Genomic DNA, 16643 nt, shown 5'->3' on the forward strand with positions numbered 1-16643 from the left:
TGAGTATGTGCAGAGCAGGTTGAAACAGCGTATTACTGGATTTCAAAGTGTATAGAAGCATATTTTTTAATGTTTTACATGAGTATATATGCAAAATGGGACAACCGGAAGAGATGTAGCAGGACTTACTTTTCTGACTAAAGTGTCACTTTAAATGACAGATTTAACAGCATGGTCTAGCAGATTTTCCTCAAGAATTTGATCTTTATGTAGGATGTGCAAAGTTTTTGGATTTTTTTGTCGGTGACATGGTAGCATGAAAACACAGCGGGAGTGGTGATTGTAGTTCAAGCTAAATGTGTAAACAGATTGTCAGAAGTGGGATTTGAACCCACGCTTCCATTTGGAGACCAGAACACCCACACAATGTGAAGAAACAGCTCTTGAGTCTGGCGCCTTAGACCACTCGGCCATCCTGACAAGATATATTGAGGTGCTATGGCTTCCTCTGGAAATATCATCTACTCGTGGTACTCTATTGATCTATTACCATTGTCAAGGAGCTGTATGAACACTCTGAACCTAGGCCCTTTTGCAAATGCACTTCTTAAAGCATGACCTTGCACCAAGTCATACATTTCAGATCCTTTCTACCAAATCTCCTTGAGCAAAAAAAGTAGAAGATGTCCCAGGTGATCTTCGAGTGTTTGGTTGATCCGGGCGCCACAAACCAGAATCATGTCCTTGTGGCAGACCGCGTGGCCTAATGGATAAGGCGTCTGACTTCGGATCAGAAGATTGAGGGTTCGAGTCCCTTCGTGGTCGTTTTCTATGCTGCTTTCCAGTTCCTTCCTGTGACCTTCACTCGTAAATTCTTGCTTTAGCCATAACAACGTGCTTCTTGCTGGAGGCTTCCAATTTGCTGAAGCCCAGAGCCTCCAAACAGAAGTAAATCATAAAGTGGAAGTAAACCAATTGATTTAAGGGTTTCAAAACACAGTTACATGCCTTGAATCCCGGGATTGATAACTGTCCCATTTGCTTGTGTTCTCAACCAAACTATCAAATCATCAAATGGCTGGTGTCATAACTTAAATATGCCTAAAATGGGAGAGCAACTGAGTATGTGCAGAGCAGGTTGAAACAGCGTATTACTGGATTTCAAAGTGTATAGAAGCATATTTTTTAATGTTTTACATGAGTATATATGCAAAATGGGACAACCGGAAGAGATGTAGCAGGACTTACTTTTCTGACTAAAGTTGCACTTTAAATGACAGATTTAACAGCATGGTCTAGCAGATTTTCCTGAAGAATTTGATCTTTATGTAGGATGTGCAAAGTTTTTGGATTTTTTTTCATGTTTTTTTGTCGGTGACATGGTAGCATGAAAACACAGCGGGAGTGGTGATTGTAGTTCAAGCTAAATGTGTAAACAGATTGTCAGAAGTGGGATTTGAACCCACGCCTCCATTTGGAGACCAGAACACCCACACAATGTGAAGAAACAGCTCTTGAGTCTGGCGCCTTAGACCACTCGGCCATCCTGACAAGATATATTTAGGTGCTATGGCTTCCTCTGGAAATATCATCTACTCGTGGTACTCTATTGATCTATTACCATTGTCAAGGAGCTGTATGAACACTCTGAACCTAGGCCCTTTTGCAAATGCACTTCTTAAAGCATGACCTTGCACCAAGTCATACATTTCAGATCCTTTCTACCAAATCTCCTTGAGCAAAAAAAGTAGAAGATGTCCCAGGTGATCTTCGAGTGTTTGGTTGATCCGGGTGCCACAAACCAGAATCATGTCCTTGTGGCAGACCGCGTGGCCTAATGGATAAGGCGTCTGACTTCGGATCAGAAGATTGAGGGTTCGAGTCCCTTCGTGGTCGTTTTCTATGCTGCTTTCCAGTTCCTTCCTGTGACCTTCACTCGTAAATTCTTGCTTTAGCCATAACAACGTGCTTCTTGCTGGAGGCTTCCAATTTGCTGAAGCCCAGAGCCTCCAAACAGAAGTAAATCATAAAGTGGAAGTAAACCAATTGATTTAAGGGTTTCAAAACACAGTTACATGCCTGGAATCCCGGGATTGATAACTGTCCCATTTGCTTGTGTTCTCAACCAAACTATCAAATCATCAAATGGCTGGTGTCATAACTTAAATATGCCTAAAATGGGAGAGCAACTGAGTATGTGCAGAGCAGGTTGAAACAGCGTATTACTGGATTTCAAAGTGTATAGAACCATATTTTTAAATGTTTTACATGAGTATATATGCAAAATGGGACAACCGGAAGAGATGTAGCAGGACTTACTTTTCTGACTAAAGTGTCACTTTAAATGACAGATTTAACAGCATGGTCTAGCAGATTTTCCTCAAGAATTTGATCTTTATGTAGGATGTGCAAAGTTTTTGGATTTTTTTTCATGTTTTTTTGTCGGTGACATGGTAGCATGAAAACACAGCGGGAGTGGTGATTGTAGTTCAAGCTAAATGTGTAAAGAGATTGTCAGAAGTGGGATTTGAACCCACGCCTCCATTTGGAGACCAGAACACCCACACAATGTGAAGAAACAGCTCTTGAGTCTGGCGCCTTAGACCACTCGGCCATCCTGACAAGATATATTGAGGTGCTATGGCTTCCTCTAGAAATATCATCTACTCGTGGTACTCTATTGATCTATTACCATTGTCAAGGAGCTGTATGAACACTCTGAACCTAGGCCCTTTTGCAAATGCACTTCTTAAAGCATGACCTTGCACCAAGTCATACATTTCAGATCCTTTCTACCAAATCTCCTTGAGCAAAAAAAGTAGAAGATGTCCCAGGTGATTTTCGACTGTTTGGTTGATCCGGGCGCCACAAACCAGAATCATGTCCTTGTGGCAGACTGCGTGGCCTAATGGATAAGGCGTCTGACTTCGGATCAGAAGATTGAGGGTTCGAGTCCCTTCGTGGTCGTTTTCTATGCTGCTTTCCAGTTCCTTCCTGTGACCTTCACTCGTAAATTCTTGCTTTAGCCATAACAACGTGCTTCTTGCTGGAGGCTTCCAATTTGCTGAAGCCCAGAGCCTCCAAACAGAAGTAAATCATAAAGTGGAAGTAAACCAATTGATTTAAGGGTTTCAAAACACAGTTACATGCCTTGAATCCCGGGATTGATAACTGTCCCATTTCCTTGTGTTCTCAACCAAACTATCAAATCATCAAATGGCTGGTGTCATAACTTAAATATGCCTAAAATGGGAGAGCAACTGAGTATGTGCAGAGCAGGTTGAAACAGCGTATTACTGGATTTCAAAGTGTATAGAACCATATTTTTAAATGTTTTACATGAGTATATATGCAAAATGGGACAACCGGAAGAGATGTAGCAGGACTTACTTTTCTGACTAAAGTGTCACTTTAAATGACAGATTTAACAGCATGGTCTAGCAGATTTTCCTCAAGAATTTGATCTTTATGTAGGATGTGCAAAGTTTTTGGATTTTTTTTCATGTTTTTTTGTCGGTGACATGGTAGCATGAAAACACAGCGGGAGTGGTGATTGTAGTTCAAGCTAAATGTGTAAACAGATTGTCAGAAGTGGGATTTGAACCCACGCCTCCATTTGGAGACCAGAACACCCACACAATGTGAAGAAACAGCTCTTGAGTCTGGCGCCTTAGACCACTCGGCCATCCTGACAAGATATATTAAGGTGCTATGGCTTCCTCTGGAAATATCATCTACTCGTGGTACTCTATTGATCTATTACCATTGTCAAGGAGCTGTATGAACACTCTGAACCTAGGCCCTTTTGCAAATGCACTTCTTAAAGCATGACCTTGCACCAAGTCATACATTTCAGATCCTTTCTACCAAATCTCCTTGAGCAAAAAAAGTAGAAGATGTCCCAGGTGATCTTCGAGTGTTTGGTTGATCCGGGCGCCACAAACCAGAATCATGTCCTTGTGGCAGACCGCGTGGCCTAATGGATAAGGCGTCTGACTTCGGATCAGAAGATTGAGGGTTCGAGTCCCTTCGTGGTCGTTTTCTATGCTGCTTTCCAGTTCCTTCCTGTGACCTTCACTCGTAAATTCTTGCTTTAGCCATAACAAAGTGCTTCTTGCTGGAGGCTTCCAATTTGCTGAAGCCCAGAGCCTCCAAACAGAAGTAAATCATAAAGTGGAAGTAAACCAATTGATTTAAGGGTTTCAAAACACAGTTACATGCCTGGAATCCCGGGATTGATAACTGTCCCATTTGCTTGTGTTCTCAACCAAACTATCAAATCATCAAATGGCTGGTGTCATAACTTAAATATGCCTAAAATGGGAGAGCAACTGAGTATGTGCAGAGCAGGTTGAAACAGCGTATTACTGGATTTCAAAGTGTATAGAACCATATTTTTAAATGTTTTACATGAGTATATATGCAAAATGGGACAACCGGAAGAGATGTAGCAGGACTTACTTTTCTGAATAAAGTTGCACTTTAAATGACAGATTTAACAGCATGGTCTAGCAGATTTTCCTCAAGAATTTGATCTTTATGTAGGATGTGCAAAGTTTTTGGATTTTTTTTCATGTTTTTTTGTCGGTGACATGGTAGCATGAAAACACAGCGGGAGTGGTGATTGTAGTTCAAGCTAAATGTGTAAACAGATTGTCAGAAGTGGGATTTGAACCCACGCCTCCATTTGGAGACCAGAACACCCACACAATGTGAAGAAACAGCTCTTGAGTCTGGCGCCTTAGACCACTCGGCCATCCTGACAAGATATATTGAGGTGCTATGGCTTCCTCTGGAAATATCATCTACTCGTGGTACTCTATTGATCTATTACCATTGTCAAGGAGCTGTATGAACACTCTGAACCTAGGCCCTTTTGCAAATGCACTTCTTAAAGCATGACCTTGCACCAAGTCATACATTTCAGATCCTTTCTACCAAATCTCCTTGAGCAAAAAATGTAGAAGATGTCCCAGGTGATCTTCGAGTGTTTGGTTGATCCGGGCGCCACAAACCAGAATCATGTCCTTGTGGCAGACCGCGTGGCCTAAAGGATAAGGCGTCTGACTTCGGATCAGAAGATTGAGGGTTCGAGTCCCTTCGTGGTCGTTTTCTATGCTGCTTTCCAGTTCCTTCCTGTGACCTTCACTCGTAAATTCTTGCTTTAGCCATAACAACGTGCTTCTTGCTGGAGGCTTCCAATTTGCTGAAGCCCAGAGCCTCCAAACAGAAGTAAATCATAAAGTGGAAGTAAACCAATTGATTTAAGGGTTTCAAAACACAGTTACATGCCTTGAATCCCGGGATTGATAACTGTCCCATTTGCTTGTGTTCTCAACCAAACTATCAAATCATCAAATGGCTGGTGTCATAACTTAAATATGCCTAAAATGGGAGAGCAACTGAGTATGTGCAGAGCAGGTTGAAACAGCGTATTACTGGATTTCAAAGTGTATAGAAGCATATTTTTTAATGTTTTACATGAGTATATATGCAAAATGGGACAACCGGAAGAGATGTAGCAGGACTTACTTTTCTGACTAAAGTTGCACTTTAAATGACAGATTTAACAGCATGGTCTAGCAGATTTTCCTCAAGAATTTGATCTTTATGTAGGATGTGCAAAGTTTTTGGATTTTTTTTCATGTTTTTTTGTCGGTGACATGGTAGCATGAAAACACAGCGGGAGTGGTGATTGTAGTTCAAGCTAAATGTGTAAACAGATTGTCAGAAGTGGGATTTGAACCCACGCCTCCATTTGGAGACCAGAACACCCACACAATGTGAAGAAACAGCTCTTGAGTCTGGCGCCTTAGACCACTCGGCCATCCTGACAAGATATATTGAGGTGCTATGGCTTCCTCTGGAAATATCATCTACTCGTGGTACTCTATTGATCTATTACCATTGTCAAGGAGCTGTATGAACACTCTGAACCTAGGCCCTTTTGCAAATGCACTTCTTAAAGCATGACCTTGCACCAAGTCATACATTTCAGATCCTTTCTACCAAATCTCCTTGAGCAAAAAATGTAGAAGATGTCCCAGGTGATCTTCGAGTGTTTGGTTGATCCGGGCGCCACAAACCAGAATCATGTCCTTGTGGCAGACCGCGTGGCCTAATGGATAAGGCGTCTGACTTCGGATCAGAAGATTGAGGGTTCGAGTCCCTTCGTGGTCGTTTTCTATGCTGCTTTCCAGTTCCTTCCTGTGACCTTCACTCGTAAATTCTTGCTTTAGCCATAACAACGTGCTTCTTGCTGGAGGCTTCCAATTTGCTGAAGCCCAGAGCCTCCAAACAGAAGTAAATCATAAATTGGAAGTAAACCAATTGATTTAAGGGTTTCAAAACACAGTTACATGCCTGGAATCCCGGGATTGATAACTGTCCCATTTGCTTGTGTTCTCAACCAAACTATCAAATCATCAAATAGCTGGTGTCATAACTTAAATATGCCTAAAATGGGAGAGCAACTGAGTATGTGCAGAGCAGGTTGAAACAGCGTATTACTGGATTTCAAAGTGTATAGAACCATATTTTTAAATGTTTTACATGAGTATATATGCAAAATGGGACAACCGGAAGAGATGTAGCAGGACTTACTTTTCTGACTAAAGTGTCACTTTAAATGACAGATTTAACAGCATGGTCTAGCAGATTTTCCTCAAGAATTTGATCTTTATGTAGGATGTGCAAAGTTTTTGGATTTTTTTTCATGTTTTTTTGTCGGTGACATGGTAGCATGAAAACACAGCGGGAGTGGTGATTGTAGTTCAAGCTAAATGTGTAAACAGATTGTCAGAAGTGGGATTTGAACCCACGCCTCCATTTGGAGACCAGAACACCCACACAATGTGAAGAAACAGCTCTTGAGTCTGGCGCCTTAGACCACTCGGCCATCCTGACAAGATATATTGAGGTGCTATGGCTTCCTCTGGAAATATCATCTACTCGTGGTACTCTATTGATCTATTACCATTGTCAAGGAGCTGTATGAACACTCTGAACCTAGGCCCTTTTGCAAATGCACTTCTTAAAGCATGACCTTGCACCAAGTCATACATTTCAGATCCTTTCTACCAAATCTCCTTGAGCAAAAAAAGTAGAAGATGTCCCAGGTGATCTTCGAGTGTTTGGTTGATCCGGGTGCCACAAACCAGAATCATGTCCTTGTGGCAGACCGCGTGGCCTAATGGATAAGGCGTCTGACTTCAGATCAGAAGATTGAGGGTTCGAGTCCCTTCGTGGTCGTTTTCTATGCTGCTTTCCAGTTCCTTCCTGTGACCTTCACTCGTAAATTCTTGCTTTAGCCATAACAACGTGCTTCTTGCTGGAGGCTTCCAATTTGCTGAAGCCCAGAGCCTCCAAACAGAAGTAAATCATAAAGTGGAAGTAAACCAATTGATTTAAGGGTTTCAAAACACAGTTACATGCCTGGAATCCCGGGATTGATAACTGTCCCATTTGCTTGTGTTCTCAACCAAACTATCAAATCATCAAATAGCTGGTGTCATAACTTAAATATGCCTAAAATGGGAGAGCAACTGAGTATGTGCAGAGCAGGTTGAAACAGCGTATTACTGGATTTCAAAGTGTATAGAACCATATTTTTAAATGTTTTACATGAGTATATATGCAAAATGGGACAACCGGAAGAGATGTAGCAGGACTTACTTTTCTGACTAAAGTGTCACTTTAAATGACAGATTTAACAGCATGGTCTAGCAGATTTTCCTCAAGAATTTGATATTTATGTAGGATGTGCAAAGTTTTTGGATTTTTTTTCATGTTTTTTTGTCGGTGACATGGTAGCATGAAAACACAGCGGGAGTGGTGATTGTAGTTCAAGCTAAATGTGTAAACAGATTGTCAGAAGTGGGATTTGAACCCACGCCTCCATTTGGAGACCAGAACACCCACACAATGTGAAGAAACAGCTCTTGAGTCTGGCGCCTTAGACCACTCGGCCATCCTGACAAGATATATTGAGGTGCTATGGCTTCCTCTGGAAATATCATCTACTCGTGGTACTCTATTGATCTATTACCATTGTCAAGGAGCTGTATGAACACTCTGAACCTAGGCCCTTTTGCAAATGCACTTCTTAAAGCATGACCTTGCACCAAGTCATACATTTCAGATCCTTTCTACCAAATCTCCTTGAGCAAAAAAAGTAGAAGATGTCCCAGGTGATCTTCGAGTGTTTGGTTGATCCGGGTGCCACAAACCAGAATCATGTCCTTGTGGCAGACCGCGTGGCCTAATGGATAAGGCGTCTGACTTCGGATCAGAAGATTGAGGGTTCGAGTCCCTTCGTGGTCGTTTTCTATGCTGCTTTCCAGTTCCTTCCTGTGACCTTCACTCGTAAATTCTTGCTTTAGCCATAACAACGTGCTTCTTGCTGGAGGCTTCCAATTTGCTGAAGCCCAGAGCCTCCAAACAGAAGTAAATCATAAAGTGGAAGTAAACCAATTGATTTAAGGGTTTCAAAACACAGTTACATGCCTGGAATCCCGGGATTGATAACTGTCCCATTTGCTTGTGTTCTCAACCAAACTATCAAATCATCAAATGGCTGGTGTCATAACTTAAATATGCCTAAAATGGGAGAGCAACTGAGTATGTGCAGAGCAGGTTGAAACAGCGTATTACTGGATTTCAAAGTGTATAGAACCATATTTTTAAATGTTTTACATGAGTATATATGCAAAATGGGACAACCGGAAGAGATGTAGCAGGACTTACTTTTCTGACTAAAGTGTCACTTTAAATGACAGATTTAACAGCATGGTCTAGCAGATTTTCCTCAAGAATTTGATCTTTATGTAGGATGTGCAAAGTTTTTGGATTTTTTTTCATGTTTTTTTGTCGGTGACATGGTAGCATGAAAACACAGCAGGAGTGGTGATTGTAGTTCAAGCTAAATGTGTAAACAGATTGTCAGAAGTGGGATTTGAACCCACGCCTCCATTTGGAGACCAGAACACCCACACAATGTGAAGAAACAGCTCTTGAGTCTGGCGCCTTAGACCACTCGGCCATCCTGACAAGATATATTGAGGTGCTATGGCTTCCTCTGGAAATATCATCTACTCGTGGTACTCTATTGATCTATTACCATTGTCAAGGAGCTGTATGAACACTCTGAACCTAGGCCCTTTTGCAAATGCACTTCTTAAAGCATGACCTTGCACCAAGTCATACATTTCAGATCCTTTCTACCAAATCTCCTTGAGCAAAAAAAGTAGAAGATGTCCCAGGTGATCTTCGACTGTTTGGTTGATCCGGGCGCCACAAACCAGAATCATGTCCTTGTGGCAGACCGCGTGGCCTAATGGATAAGGCGTCTGACTTCGGATCAGAAGATTGAGGGTTCGAGTCCCTTCGTGGTCGTTTTCTATGATGCTTTCCAGTTCCTTCCTGTGACCTTCACTCGTAAATTCTTGCTTTAGCCATAACAACGTGCTTCTTGCTGGAGGCTTCCAATTTGCTGAAGCCCAGAGCCTCCAAACAGAAGTAAATCATAAAGTGGAAGTAAACCAATTGATTTAAGGGTTTCAAAACACAGTTACATGCCTTGAATCCCGGGATTGATAACTGTCCCATTTGCTTGTGTTCTCAACCAAACTATCAAATCATCAAATGGCTGGTGTCATAACTTAAATATGCCTAAAATGGGAGAGCAACTGAGTATGTGCAGAGCAGGTTGAAACAGCGTATTACTGGATTTCAAAGTGTATAGAAGCATATTTTTTAATGTTTTACATGAGTATATATGCAAAATGGGACAACCGGAAGAGATGTAGCAGGACTTACTTTTCTGACTAAAGTTGCACTTTAAATGACAGATTTAACAGCATGGTCTAGCAGATTTTCCTCAAGAATTTGATCTTTATGTAGGATGTGCAAAGTTTTTGGATTTTTTTTCATGTTTTTTTGTCGGTGACATGGTAGCATGAAAACACAGCGGGAGTGGTGATTGTAGTTCAAGCTAAATGTGTAAACAGATTGTCAGAAGTGGGATTTGAACCCACGCCTCCATTTGGAGACCAGAACACCCACACAATGTGAAGAAACAGCTCTTGAGTCTGGCGCCTTAGACCACTCGGCCATCCTGACAAGATATATTGAGGTGCTATGGCTTCCTCTGGAAATATCATCTACTCGTGGTACTCTATTGATCTATTACCATTGTCAAGGAGCTGTATGAACACTCTGAACCTAGGCCCTTTTGCAAATGCACTTCTTAAAGCATGACCTTGCACCAAGTCATACATTTCAGATCCTTTCTACCAAATCTCCTTGAGCAAAAAAAGTAGAAGATGTCCCAGGTGATCTTCGAGTGTTTGGTTGATCCGGGCGCCACAAACCAGAATCATGTCCTTGTGGCAGACCGCGTGGCCTAATGGATAAGGCGTCTGACTTCGGATCAGAAGATTGAGGGTTCGAGTCCCTTCGTGGTCGTTTTCTATGCTGCTTTCCAGTTCCTTCCTGTGACCTTCACTCGTAAATTCTTGCTTTAGCCATAACAACGTGCTTCTTGCTGGAGGCTTCCAATTTGCTGAAGCCCAGAGCCTCCAAACAGAAGTAAATCATAAAGTGGAAGTAAACCAATTGATTTAAGGGTTTCAAAACACAGTTACATGCCTGGAATCCCGGGATTGATAACTGTCCCATTTGCTTGTGTTCTCAACCAAACTATCAAATCATCAAATGGCTGGTGTCATAACTTAAATATGCCTAAAATGGGAGAGCAACTGAGTATGTGCAGAGCAGGTTGAAACAGCGTATTACTGGATTTCAAAGTGTATAGAACCATATTTTTAAATGTTTTACATGAGTATATATGCAAAATGGGACAACCGGAAGAGATGTAGCAGGACTTACTTTTCTGACTAAAGTGTCACTTTAAATGACAGATTTAACAGCATGGTCTAGCAGATTTTCCTCAAGAATTTGATCTTTATGTAGGATGTGCAAAGTTTTTGGATTTTTTTTCATGTTTTTTTGTCGGTGACATGGTAGCATGAAAACACAGCGGGAGTGGTGATTGTAGTTCAAGCTAAATGTGTAAACAGATTGTCAGAAGTGGGATTTGAACCCACGCCTCCATTTGGAGACCAGAACACCCACACAATGTGAAGAAACAGCTCTTGAGTCTGGCGCCTTAGACCACTCGGCCATCCTGACAAGATATAGTGAGGTGCTATGGCTTCCTCTGGAAATATCATCTACTCGTGGTACTCTATTGATCTATTACCATTGTCAAGGAGCTGTATGAACACTCTGAACCTAGGCCCTTTTGCAAATGCACTTCTTAAAGCATGACCTTGCACCAAGTCATACATTTCAGATCCTTTCTACCAAATCTCCTTGAGCAAAAAAAGTAGAAGATGTCCCAGGTGATCTTCGACTGTTTGGTTGATCCGGGCGCCACAAACCAGAATCATGTCCTTGTGGCAGACCGCGTGGCCTAATGGATAAGGCGTAAGGCTTCGGATCAGAAGATTGAGCGTTCGAGTCCTTTCGTGGTTGTTTTCTATGCTGCTTTCCAGTTCCTTCCTGTGACCTTCACTCGTAAATTCTTGCTTTAGCCATAACAACGTGCTTCTTGCTGGAGGCTTCCAATTTGCTGAAGCCCAGAGCCTCCAAACAGAAGTAAATCATAAAGTGGAAGTAAACCAATTGATTTAAGGGTTTCAAAACACAGTTACATGCCTGGAATCCCGGGATTGATAACTGTCCCATTTGCTTGTGTTCTCAACCAAACTATCAAATCATCAAATGGCTGGTGTCATAACTTAAATATGCCTAAAATGGGAGAGCAACTGAGTATGTGCAGAGCAGGTTGAAACAGCGTATTACTGGATTTCAAAGTGTATAGAAGCATATTTTTTAATGTTTTACATGAGTATATATGCAAAATGGGACAACCGGAAGAGATGTAGCAGGACTTACTTTTCTGACTAAAGTGTCACTTTAAATGACAGATTTAACAGCATGGTCTAGCAGATTTTCCTCAAGAATTTGATCTTTATGTAGGATGTGCAAAGTTTTTGGATTTTTTTTCATGTTTTTTTGTCGGTGACATGGTAGCATGAAAACACAGCGGGAGTGGTGATTGTAGTTCAAGCTAAATGTGTAAACAGATTGTCAGAAGTGGGATTTGAACCCACGCCTCCATTTGGAGACCAGAACACCCACACAATGTGAAGAAACAGCTCTTGAGTCTGGCGCCTTAGACCACTCGGCCATCCTGACAAGATATATTGAGGTGCTATGGCTTCCTCTGGAAATATCATCTACTCGTGGTACTCTATTGATCTATTACCATTGTCAAGGAGCTGTATGAACACTCTGAACCTAGGCCCTTTTGCAAATGCACTTCTTAAAGCATGACCTTGCACCAAGTCATACATTTCAGATCCTTTCTACCAAATCTCCTTGAGCAAAAAAAGTAGAAGATGTCCCAGGTGATCTTCGAGTGTTTGGTTGATCCGGGCGCCACAAACCAGAATCATGTCCTTGTGGCAGACCGCGTGGCCTAATGGATAAGGCGTCTGACTTCGGATCAGAAGATTGAGGGTTCGAGTCCCTTCGTGGTCGTTTTCTATGCTGCTTTCCAGTTCCTTCCTGTGACCTTCACTCGTAAATTCTTGCTTTAGCCATAACAACGTGCTTCTTGCTGGAGGCTTCCAATTTGCTGAAGCCCAGAGCCTCCAAACAGAAGTAAATCATAAAGTGGAAGTAAACCAATTGATTTAAGGGTTTCAAAACACAGTTACATGCCTGGAATCCCGGGATTGATAACTGTCCCATTTGCTTGTGTTCTCAACCAAACTATCAAATCATCAAATGGCTGGTGTCATAACTTAAATATGCCTAAAATGGGAGAGCAACTGAGTATGTGCAGAGCAGGTTGAAACAGCGTATTACTGGATTTCAAAGTGTATAGAAGCATATTTTTTAATGTTTTACATGAGTATATATGCAAAATGGGACAACCGGAAGAGATGTAGCAGGACTTACTTTTCTGACTAAAGTGTCACTTTAAATGACAGATTTAACAGCATGGTCTAGCAGATTTTCCTCAAGAATTTGATCTTTATGTAGGATGTGCAAAGTTTTTGGATTTTTTTTCATGTTTTTTTGTCGGTGACATGGTAGCATGAAAACACAGCGGGAGTGGTGATTGTAGTTCAAGCTAAATGTGTAAACAGATTGTCAGAAGTGGGATTTGAACCCACGCCTCCATTTGGAGACCAGAACACCCACACAATGTGAAGAAACAGCTCTTGAGTCTGGCGCCTTAGACCACTCGGCCATCCTGACAAGATATATTGAGGTGCTATGGCTTCCTCTGGAAATATCATCTACTCGTGGTACTCTATTGATCTATTACCATTGTCAAGGAGCTGTATGAACACTCTGAACCTAGGCCCTTTTGCAAATGCACTTCTTAAAGCATGACCTTGCACCAAGTCATACATTTCAGATCCTTTCTACCAAATCTCCTTGAGCAAAAAAAGTAGAAGATGTCCCAGGTGATCTTCGAGTGTTTGGTTGATCCGGGCGCCACAAACCAGAATCATGTCCTTGTGGCAGACCGCGTGGCCTAATGGATAAGGCATCTGACTTCGGATCAGAAGATTGAGGGTTCGAGTCCCTTCGTGGTCGTTTTCTATGCTGCTTTCCAGTTCCTTCCTGTGACCTTCACTCGTAAATTCTTGCTTTAGCCATAACAACGTGCTTCTTGCTGGAGGCTTCCAATTTGCTGAAGCCCAGAGCCTCCAAACAGAAGTAAATCATAAAGTGGAAGTAAACCAATTGATTTAAGGGTTTCAAAACACAGTTACATGCCTGGAATCCCGGGATTGATAACTGTCCCATTTGCTTGTGTTCTCAACCAAACTATCAAATCATCAAATGGCTGGTGTCATAACTTAAATATGCCTAAAATGGGAGAGCAACTGAGTATGTGCAGAGCAGGTTGAAACAGCGTATTACTGGATTTCAAAGTGTATAGAACCATATTTTTAATGTTTTACATGAGTATATATGCAAAATGGGACAACCGGAAGAGATGTAGCAGGACTTACTTTTCTGACTAAAGTTGCACTTTAAATGACAGATTTAACAGCATGGTCTAGCAGATTTTCCTCAAGAATTTGATCTTTATGTAGGATGTGCAAAGTTTTTGGATTTTTTTTCATGTTTTTTTGTCGGTGACATGGTAGCATGAAAACACAGCGGGAGTGGTGATTGTAGTTCAAGCTAAATGTGTAAACAGATTGTCAGAAGTGGGATTTGAACCCACGCCTCCATTTGGAGACCAGAACACCCACACAATGTGAAGAAACAGCTCTTGAGTCTGGCGCCTTAGACCACTCGGCCATCCTGACAAGATATATTGAGGTGCTATGGCTTCCTCTGGAAATATCATCTACTCGTGGTACTCTATTGATCTATTACCATTGTCAAGGAGCTGTATGAACACTCTGAACCTAGGCCCTTTTGCAAATGCACTTCTTAAAGCATGACCTTGCACCAAGTCATACATTTCAGATCCTTTCTACCAAATCTCCTTGAGCAAAAAAAGTAGAAGATGTCCCAGGTGATCTTCGAGTGTTTGGTTGATCCGGGTGCCACAAACCAGAATCATGCCCTTGTGGCAGACCGCGTGGCCTAATGGATAAGGCGTCTGACTTCGGATCAGAAGATTGAGGGTTCGAGTCCCTTCGTGGTCGTTTTCTATGCTGCTTTCCAGTTCCTTCCTGTGACCTTCACTCGTAAATTCTTGCTTTAGCCATAACAACGTGCTTCTTGCTGGAGGCTTCCAATTTGCTGAAGCCCAGAGCCTCCAAACAGAAGTAAATCATAAAGTGGAAGTAAACCAATTGATTTAAGGGTTTCAAAACACAGTTACATGCCTGGAATCCCGGGATTGATAACTGTCCCATTTGCTTGTGTTCTCAACCAAACTATCAAATCATCAAATGGCTGGTGTCATAACTTAAATATGCCTAAAATGGGAGAGCAACTGAGTATGTGCAGAGCAGGTTGAAACAGCGTATTACTGGATTTCAAAGTGTATAGAACCATATTTTTAAATGTTTTACATGAGTATATATGCAAAATGGGACAACCGGAAGAGATGTAGCAGGACTTACTTTTCTGACTAAAGTGTCACTTTAAATGACAGATTTAACAGCATGGTCTAGCAGATTTTCCTCAAGAATTTGATCTTTATGTAGGATGTGCAAAGTTTTTGGATTTTTTTTCATGTTTTTTTGTCGGTGACATGGTAGCATGAAAACACAGCGGGAGTGGTGATTGTAGTTCAAGCTAAATGTGTAAACAGATTGTCAGAAGTGGGATTTGAACCCACGCCTCCATTTGGAGACCAGAACACCCACACAATGTGAAGAAACAGCTCTTGAGTCTGGCGCCTTAGACCACTCGGCCATCCTGACAAGATATATTGAGGTGCTATGGCTTCCTCTGGAAATATCATCTACTCGTGGTACTCTATTGATCTATTACCATTGTCAAGGAGCTGTATGAACACTCTGAACCTAGGCCCTTTTGCAAATGCACTTCTTAAAGCATGACCTTGCACCAAGTCATACATTTCAGATCCTTTCTACCAAATCTCCTTGAGCAAAAAAAGTAGAAGATGTCCCAGGTGATCTTCGACTGTTTGGTTGATCCGGGCGCCACAAACCAGAATCATGTCCTTGTGGCAGACCGCGTGGCCTAATGGATAAGGCGTAAGGCTTCGGATCAGAAGATTGAGCGTTCGAGTCCTTTCGTGGTTGTTTTCTATGCTGCTTTCCAGTTCCTTCCTGTGACCTTCACTCGTAAATTCTTGCTTTAGCCATAACAACGTGCTTCTTGCTGGAGGCTTCCAATTTGCTGAAGCCCAGAGCCTCCAAACAGAAGTAAATCATAAAGTGGAAGTAAACCAATTGATTTAAGGGTTTCAAAACACAGTTACATGCCTGGAATCCCGGGATTGATAACTGTCCCATTTGCTTGTGTTCTCAACCAAACTATCAAATCATCAAATGGCTGGTGTCATAACTTAAATATGCCTAAAATGGGAGAGCAACTGAGTATGTGCAGAGCAGGTTGAAACAGCGTATTACTGGATTTCAAAGTGTATAGAAGCATATTTTTTAATGTTTTACATGAGTATATATGCAAAATGGGACAACCGGAAGAGATGTAGCAGGACTTACTTTTCTGACTAAAGTGTCACTTTAAATGACAGATTTAACAGCATGGTCTAGCAGATTTTCCTCAAGAATTTGATCTTTATGTAGGATGTGCAAAGTTTTTGGATTTTTTTTCATGTTTTTTTGTCGGTGACATGGTAGCATGAAAACACAGCGGGAGTGGTGATTGTAGTTCAAGCTAAATGTGTAAACAGATTGTCAGAAGTGGGATTTGAACCCACGCCTCCATTTGGAGACCAGAACACCCACACAATGTGAAGAAACAGCTCTTGAGTCTGGCGCCTTAGACCACTCGGCCATCCTGACAAGATATATTGAGGTGCTATGGCTTCCTCTGGAAATATCATCTACTCGTGGTACTCTATTGATCTATTACCATTGTCAAGGAGCTGTATGAACACTCTGAACCTAGGCCCTTTTGCAAATGCACTTCTTAAAGCATGACCTTGCACCAAGTCATACATT

General features: G+C 41.7%; 24 non-coding genes across 24 annotated transcripts; 9 read left to right on the plus strand and 15 right to left on the minus strand.

Annotated features, from left to right (window-relative positions):
- Positions 1-692: 692 nt before the first annotated feature.
- Positions 693-765, plus strand: TRNAR-UCG (transfer RNA arginine (anticodon UCG)). Its single transcript has one exon. It is a non-coding gene; the product is annotated as a tRNA-Arg (tRNA).
- Positions 766-1381: 616 nt separating this feature from the next.
- TRNAL-CAA (transfer RNA leucine (anticodon CAA)) lies at positions 1382-1491 on the minus strand. Its single transcript has 2 exons — positions 1454-1491; positions 1382-1427 (listed from the first exon to the last, which is right to left on the minus strand). It is a non-coding gene; the product is annotated as a tRNA-Leu (tRNA).
- Positions 1492-1763: 272 nt separating this feature from the next.
- On the plus strand, positions 1764-1836 carry TRNAR-UCG (transfer RNA arginine (anticodon UCG)). Its single transcript has one exon. It is a non-coding gene; the product is annotated as a tRNA-Arg (tRNA).
- A 616-nt stretch (positions 1837-2452) lies between these two features.
- Positions 2453-2562, minus strand: TRNAL-CAA (transfer RNA leucine (anticodon CAA)). Its single transcript has 2 exons — positions 2525-2562; positions 2453-2498 (listed from the first exon to the last, which is right to left on the minus strand). It is a non-coding gene; the product is annotated as a tRNA-Leu (tRNA).
- Positions 2563-3523: 961 nt separating this feature from the next.
- TRNAL-CAA (transfer RNA leucine (anticodon CAA)) lies at positions 3524-3633 on the minus strand. Its single transcript has 2 exons — positions 3596-3633; positions 3524-3569 (listed from the first exon to the last, which is right to left on the minus strand). It is a non-coding gene; the product is annotated as a tRNA-Leu (tRNA).
- A 272-nt stretch (positions 3634-3905) lies between these two features.
- On the plus strand, positions 3906-3978 carry TRNAR-UCG (transfer RNA arginine (anticodon UCG)). The gene has a single exon. It is a non-coding gene; the product is annotated as a tRNA-Arg (tRNA).
- A 616-nt stretch (positions 3979-4594) lies between these two features.
- On the minus strand, positions 4595-4704 carry TRNAL-CAA (transfer RNA leucine (anticodon CAA)). The gene is made up of 2 exons: positions 4667-4704; positions 4595-4640 (listed from the first exon to the last, which is right to left on the minus strand). It is a non-coding gene; the product is annotated as a tRNA-Leu (tRNA).
- A 961-nt stretch (positions 4705-5665) lies between these two features.
- On the minus strand, positions 5666-5775 carry TRNAL-CAA (transfer RNA leucine (anticodon CAA)). Its single transcript has 2 exons — positions 5738-5775; positions 5666-5711 (listed from the first exon to the last, which is right to left on the minus strand). It is a non-coding gene; the product is annotated as a tRNA-Leu (tRNA).
- Positions 5776-6047: 272 nt separating this feature from the next.
- Positions 6048-6120, plus strand: TRNAR-UCG (transfer RNA arginine (anticodon UCG)). The gene has a single exon. It is a non-coding gene; the product is annotated as a tRNA-Arg (tRNA).
- A 616-nt stretch (positions 6121-6736) lies between these two features.
- On the minus strand, positions 6737-6846 carry TRNAL-CAA (transfer RNA leucine (anticodon CAA)). The gene is made up of 2 exons: positions 6809-6846; positions 6737-6782 (listed from the first exon to the last, which is right to left on the minus strand). It is a non-coding gene; the product is annotated as a tRNA-Leu (tRNA).
- A 961-nt stretch (positions 6847-7807) lies between these two features.
- TRNAL-CAA (transfer RNA leucine (anticodon CAA)) lies at positions 7808-7917 on the minus strand. Its single transcript has 2 exons — positions 7880-7917; positions 7808-7853 (listed from the first exon to the last, which is right to left on the minus strand). It is a non-coding gene; the product is annotated as a tRNA-Leu (tRNA).
- A 272-nt stretch (positions 7918-8189) lies between these two features.
- Positions 8190-8262, plus strand: TRNAR-UCG (transfer RNA arginine (anticodon UCG)). Its single transcript has one exon. It is a non-coding gene; the product is annotated as a tRNA-Arg (tRNA).
- A 616-nt stretch (positions 8263-8878) lies between these two features.
- TRNAL-CAA (transfer RNA leucine (anticodon CAA)) lies at positions 8879-8988 on the minus strand. Its single transcript has 2 exons — positions 8951-8988; positions 8879-8924 (listed from the first exon to the last, which is right to left on the minus strand). It is a non-coding gene; the product is annotated as a tRNA-Leu (tRNA).
- Positions 8989-9260: 272 nt separating this feature from the next.
- TRNAR-UCG (transfer RNA arginine (anticodon UCG)) lies at positions 9261-9333 on the plus strand. Its single transcript has one exon. It is a non-coding gene; the product is annotated as a tRNA-Arg (tRNA).
- Positions 9334-9949: 616 nt separating this feature from the next.
- On the minus strand, positions 9950-10059 carry TRNAL-CAA (transfer RNA leucine (anticodon CAA)). Its single transcript has 2 exons — positions 10022-10059; positions 9950-9995 (listed from the first exon to the last, which is right to left on the minus strand). It is a non-coding gene; the product is annotated as a tRNA-Leu (tRNA).
- Positions 10060-10331: 272 nt separating this feature from the next.
- TRNAR-UCG (transfer RNA arginine (anticodon UCG)) lies at positions 10332-10404 on the plus strand. The gene has a single exon. It is a non-coding gene; the product is annotated as a tRNA-Arg (tRNA).
- Positions 10405-11020: 616 nt separating this feature from the next.
- Positions 11021-11130, minus strand: TRNAL-CAA (transfer RNA leucine (anticodon CAA)). The gene is made up of 2 exons: positions 11093-11130; positions 11021-11066 (listed from the first exon to the last, which is right to left on the minus strand). It is a non-coding gene; the product is annotated as a tRNA-Leu (tRNA).
- Positions 11131-12091: 961 nt separating this feature from the next.
- Positions 12092-12201, minus strand: TRNAL-CAA (transfer RNA leucine (anticodon CAA)). The gene is made up of 2 exons: positions 12164-12201; positions 12092-12137 (listed from the first exon to the last, which is right to left on the minus strand). It is a non-coding gene; the product is annotated as a tRNA-Leu (tRNA).
- Positions 12202-12473: 272 nt separating this feature from the next.
- On the plus strand, positions 12474-12546 carry TRNAR-UCG (transfer RNA arginine (anticodon UCG)). Its single transcript has one exon. It is a non-coding gene; the product is annotated as a tRNA-Arg (tRNA).
- A 616-nt stretch (positions 12547-13162) lies between these two features.
- On the minus strand, positions 13163-13272 carry TRNAL-CAA (transfer RNA leucine (anticodon CAA)). The gene is made up of 2 exons: positions 13235-13272; positions 13163-13208 (listed from the first exon to the last, which is right to left on the minus strand). It is a non-coding gene; the product is annotated as a tRNA-Leu (tRNA).
- A 960-nt stretch (positions 13273-14232) lies between these two features.
- TRNAL-CAA (transfer RNA leucine (anticodon CAA)) lies at positions 14233-14342 on the minus strand. The gene is made up of 2 exons: positions 14305-14342; positions 14233-14278 (listed from the first exon to the last, which is right to left on the minus strand). It is a non-coding gene; the product is annotated as a tRNA-Leu (tRNA).
- Positions 14343-14614: 272 nt separating this feature from the next.
- TRNAR-UCG (transfer RNA arginine (anticodon UCG)) lies at positions 14615-14687 on the plus strand. The gene has a single exon. It is a non-coding gene; the product is annotated as a tRNA-Arg (tRNA).
- Positions 14688-15303: 616 nt separating this feature from the next.
- Positions 15304-15413, minus strand: TRNAL-CAA (transfer RNA leucine (anticodon CAA)). Its single transcript has 2 exons — positions 15376-15413; positions 15304-15349 (listed from the first exon to the last, which is right to left on the minus strand). It is a non-coding gene; the product is annotated as a tRNA-Leu (tRNA).
- A 961-nt stretch (positions 15414-16374) lies between these two features.
- TRNAL-CAA (transfer RNA leucine (anticodon CAA)) lies at positions 16375-16484 on the minus strand. The gene is made up of 2 exons: positions 16447-16484; positions 16375-16420 (listed from the first exon to the last, which is right to left on the minus strand). It is a non-coding gene; the product is annotated as a tRNA-Leu (tRNA).
- Between the last annotated feature and the right edge of the window lie 159 nt (positions 16485-16643).

Source organism: Lithobates pipiens, unplaced genomic scaffold (assembly GCF_037356315.1).
Source record: "Lithobates pipiens isolate NorthernLeopardFrog02 unplaced genomic scaffold, aLitPip1_a1.2 Scaffold_1, whole genome shotgun sequence".
Lineage (NCBI taxonomy): Eukaryota > Metazoa > Chordata > Amphibia > Anura > Ranidae > Lithobates > Lithobates pipiens.